This window comes from Trachymyrmex septentrionalis, unplaced genomic scaffold, assembly GCF_001594115.1.
Source record: "Trachymyrmex septentrionalis isolate Tsep2-gDNA-1 unplaced genomic scaffold, Tsep1.0 scaffold32, whole genome shotgun sequence".
Classification (NCBI taxonomy): domain Eukaryota; kingdom Metazoa; phylum Arthropoda; class Insecta; order Hymenoptera; family Formicidae; genus Trachymyrmex; species Trachymyrmex septentrionalis.
Genome location: NW_017305485.1, coordinates 11,103 through 16,581, shown reverse-complemented (window position 1 = coordinate 16,581; position 5,479 = coordinate 11,103).

The window sequence follows — 5,479 nt, the reverse complement described above, 5'->3', positions numbered from 1 at the left end:
TATATAATATATATAATTATATATATATATATATATATATATGTAATATGAAAGCCTATGCGAAAATAATAATTAATATTATTTCTGTATAAAGATTTAAAAGAATGAAAATCTTTAGCACAAAACTAGGTGACGATCCAATGTAAATAGAGCATATTTTCAATGCGTCTGGAAAAGTATGTTTTGTAATATAAGGATTGCAAAGAAAAATAAAACTATTCGACAATTCCGTCTTTCTATTTATAAATAAGAAAAGGAAGATATGTTTTTTAAATCTATATATTTTTGTTGAAAAATATATAATTTCGATTAATTCTAAATAACATTACAATAATCAGAGATTTATGTTAAATTGCACTTTTTTGTATTCTAATTCAAATTTCATCATTTTTTTTTATGTCTGAAGTGTCACTAGACATAAAATATCTTTTTTTAAGGTTTAAACCCCTGTATTCTGTAACGTTAGTTCGGATCTACAAAAGGTGTTTTAGGGAGCGGTTCACTTGCACACTCTAATCTTCTTCTTCTTTTGTGTGTGGCACTCGCAGGTCTATCGCCTACGATACGGCCAGTATCCAATGTGACAGTGAGATAAAAGGTGGGGAAAGGCTTCTCCCTATGAAACGAACGATCCACGCACTCCTTCACATGGAAAGTCACCAGAGCGGGAAGGACGAATCATATTGGAATATTTATGGAGCGGAGAAATGCTATCAAGAGACGACATAGCTTTGAGATAGGGTTTGAGAGACGTGGAAAAAGATTGTTGTGAGAATTAGGAAATTTAGTTTGAAAGTAATTAATAAGGTTATAAGCTTTAGAACTTACGAGTTGACAATGAAAAATGATATGATTTATATCCTGTCGAGGGTTTCCACAGGCACAGGCCGGGAAGTCGCCCAAATTTTTTCTGTGTAAACTATAATTGAGATTGTAATGGTTTGCCCTCAATCGGTTGATTGTGACGATTGTCTCTCTGTTCAAGAATTTACCTTGATATCACGGTTTAATTTTGGAGTATGAATAGTACTCAGTATAATGTTGTCCCTTGACTAACACTTGTTCCGTTAGGTGGGCATGGAAGCGCCATTGATTATTGGTTTTGGATTCAATCTGGAAGTCTGAGTACGGTATTCGATAGTCAGGGCGATTATTGGAAGAGCGTCCTTCTTTAGCTAGTTGATCGGCTATCTCATTGCCAGTGATGCTTGATGCCCTTGTGAGCGGGCACCCAGAAGAGAACTATGGTAACATCTGTTTGTTTAGAGTTCGTTCTTAATTAGGCTGATCAGGTAATTGTCTCGGTTAGATTTAGGGTGTTTAATATAGTCTCCAGGACACTTCTTGAGTCGGTAAATATAATGACATTGCAATATCCACTTTTTTGGGCAATGAGTAAAGCTTGTAGTATGGCCCAGGCCTCCGCCGAGAAGACGAAAGTTCCGGTGGCATTTTGAAATTTAAATTAATTCCTAAATCCGGGGAATAAATGCCCGCGCCAGCTGCAGACGATTCATCCAACTTAGAACTATTTGTGTAGCAGATAGAGTGGGTAGTGAGAAATCCTTGCCTTGAGAAGGCCTTGAGAAGGAATTCAGATTGGATGATCGTTGGAGAGCTGGATTTGTCTAAGAAGGACATATCATCGATAAAGGATTGAGAGAAGATAGATACCTTATATCGAACGAAAAGAAGGGAGGGATTATTGAACGGTAGACAGAGTGAAGGGTATGCTTATGGGTAATAAACTCCTTCAGGCATGGAACGTTCCTCAGTGCCTTCTCCTGGAGAGAGCGATTCCAGGCAGCGCTCTCCACAAGGTTAAAACTATTTAGTGTTGAATTATCCGCGATGGCAAAGTTTTTGTAGAAGTATTTAGATGTATTAGAAACATATATTCAAGAGAGTTTTCTTAGCCTCAGCCAACATCACGTTGATAGGCGTGGAGATCCTGTAACCTCCAGTTATGCGGATAGCCTTAAATTACAGTCTTTGAAGCTTTAAGAACATTCCCTGATTACTTGTAAGTTGCAGAATTTGACATCCGATGGAGCTCCGAAGGATTGCGCGATATAATATGAGAAATTGATGCGGATACGAACCCCACCAAATTCCAGCTAGGGATGCGATGATGTTTACGATCTCGGTTCCTTTCTGCATTAGATATGAGATATGTTCTTTGCCTTTCAGCTTACTAGAGGATAATACCCAGAAATCTAATTGAGTCTACCTGTTGTAATTCTTGGCGATTAATATGGAGCGGTCTAGGGAGGTTTATTGTTCCACCTCTGTTAAATACTATAAATTTAGGCTTATCCGAGGATAGTTCCAGCCCACGGTATCGCAAGAAGGGAAACATTTTATTCAAAGTAGCTTGGACGGTGAGTCGAGCTTTATTCCCATCTTTATCTGTAACACAGTATATACAGTAGCGCAACTCTCTGTCGGCACCTTTGATGTTAGTGTTGGCCAAAATGGAGTACGCATGCGTGAAATAAATAAGTTGCCCCGTCTCTTTTCCTTCCTTTTTTTATTATTCTCTTTCTTTCTCTCTCTATTTAAATAAGCGTTTCAATATTCCACTTAAACATTTGTCTTTCAAGCATAGAGTTTAGAATAGATTACCGATGAACCTTCTTATATAGATTGGGATTCCCGTATTATTTAATTCTTCTATTAAACATTTAACAGATTGAAGGACTCTTCCTACACAAAATAAATAACAATGGCAAAATAAAAAATAATGGCTGCGATTGGCTAGGAGATTATCCTTCAGATCTCGTTTCTTAAAAGATTTGATGAATCTCCAAATTTGAGAGGTAAAGGTATTTCTGTCAAGGCTGGTATAGAACTTCTTCCAGCTTCTTTTTATGAACTTTAAGGTCTTGGTACATTGGGCTGCAACTTTCTTGTAGTTAGTATAGGAACACAAGCTTGGAGCATTGTTGAAAGTAGCCATTGTTTTCCGCCTTTGTTCAATTACTGAGCTAGCTTCCTCATTCCACCAAGGAGAGGGGGGGGGGGAGTCTCCATGCTTTAGTCAGGGTAGACCTAGGGAGGCGTGCCTCTGGAGAGAGGAATAAATATATGCTTTAACGTTTTCAAACCAGTGGTCATAGAGGGCGGCTCCCGAGCCAAATGTTGGTATTGCTTCCAAATCTACGGATTGAAGTTGAGTCATGAGTGTAGCTTCTTGCGCTTTATTCAGCTTTATTTTATAGAGGAATCGACTTTCCGGAACAAGGACATGACCGACTCGTATCATTAAAGGAAAGTAATCACTGCCCAAGGATCTGTTTGAGTGAATCCACTGCAGGAAAGAGCAAGATTCGGCGACATCATGAGATCGATGACCGATGGTGTGGAATCAGGAAGACTGAACAGCGTAGGCTGGCGATCGCCAATATAAACTAGATTGTGGTATAGCTTTCTAGAGTGCGTTGCCGGTGGAATCCGTGTTGCTGCATCCCCAATAGATGGGCGTTGAAATCGCCCATATATACGTTGATAATAGTGCATTTTTATCAATTTCTGTAACGGTGCCTATTAGTTCCATGGATTTGTGTTGGTAGTTCTGTAAATCAAGAGTCGTAAAACGAATATGATCTTTAATTATACAAACACCTCTGTCGCCAGGATTTAAGATATCTTTTCTGACAATGTGGTGGCGCTTCAGATAAAATGGTTTATCCTGTGAGCAGAGTTTCTTGCAGACACAAGATTTTAAAATCTGGGCAAGCCATCTGTATTTGCGGGGATTTTCTCTGCATGCCACGGCAATTCCATGACATGATGAGAGAAGAGATTATGAATCTTTTTAAATTTGTTTGTACAGCGTTTATAATTAGTTGCGAAATGTCTGAGAGTTTGAATGATCGTGAGTTTGGGAAGCGTTGGGAGGAGTAAAAGGGTGTTCTGGACTAGAATTATTAGTTTGAAAGAGGTTTTTTAATGATGGACCAAACCGATTGAGGATGTTAATGCAGGAGTTAAAGAGGAAAAAGAAATCTCCTCTGGAGAATGCACTGAAGATATCCTGCAAACAGGCTGAGAGCTTCCATGTCAGAAGAGTGAAGGAGAATGGGAAGGATAGAAGGGGGAGGTAAGTGGAAAGCGAGGGGAGAGGCAGAAGGAGAGGAATATTGAGAGAAGGATTAATGGGGGGCGGGGAAGGAGGGAAATAATGATGGTGGTTGAATTTTGAGTTTGATTTTGATTTTGTTTTTGCAACAATGCCATTGTTGGCAGAGAAGAAAAGTCTTCCATTGGGAGCAAACAAGTGTTCTTTGCTGGGGAAAGCAGATGTGGTACGAGAAAAGGAAGAGGGGGGGGAGGGGGAAATGGAAGTGTTGGTAATGGTGGAGCCAACGATGAGAAGTGAAGAGGTGTAAGAGGAGGGATGCAGAGACGGAGATAAGGAAAGGGAGGAAAGATAAGAGGGATTATTTTTGAACCTGAAACGGAATATTTTTTTGTCATTATTATTGGTTGCACGGCGAGAGAGGAAAGGAAGAGGAGGAGAAGGATTTCTGCCAGAGACATCAGCGCAGTGAAAATGTGGCGATGTATCCCCGCTAGAGAGAGAGAGAGTTGAGGAGGGAGTATTTGTTTTGGAATCTAGAGTTAGATTTATTCCGAAGCGACTCTCGAGATTTGAGGAGTAGGAAAGTGGACTCATTTAGTCTCGGACTATTTATGGCTGATAAATACGGAGAGTTAATCCCACACACTTTCCTCCTAGCTTCCATAAGGGAGATGTTTTTAACCGCTGGTGTTGATTATAGCTTTTTGTTATAATAATTTCGGGACAGACTGTGTCCGTGGGAAAGTGGTCCCCACCAAAATTGATACAGTGCGGTGGTTTATCTTTATGAAGACAGGGACTAGCATTTTCATGCGGAGTGTTACCGCAAGTCATACATCTCGCGTTGATATTGCAATTTTTTTTAGTGTGGCCTACTTTGTAGCACGAATAACAAACCTAACTTTTGGCACGTATGGAACTGGATGTCTATTCGTAGTAAAGCACTACGTAGTTGGGTAAGATTTGTCCAGCAAATTTGATACACAGCGAGTGTGAAGGAATATTCTGTTTTCCCATTAACAGTGATTGCACGATCGAGCCGTTGCACATCAACAATTTTGTACAGGATCTGAAGTACCCATTTAAATTCTTCTTCGTTGATTTCCAGACGAACATCGCATATCACGCCTATTCTGAGAATACGGTAGAATAGTGGGAATATATGCGCGGAGATTATAAGTCGCTAAAGTGGACCTTGAAACAAGCGCATTGACAGCCGCAGCAGTACACATTCAACGAGGATTTTCCCACGACCAATTTTGCGCATGCAAATAATATCGTTTTTGATAGTTTGTGCAATAGTCCTTTTGATTAACACTTCATGCATGAGAGGAGAGCCTTGGTTTAGTTACGACCATGTGTACTGCAAACGGGCAGCCGTCTGTAGTTAAGTAG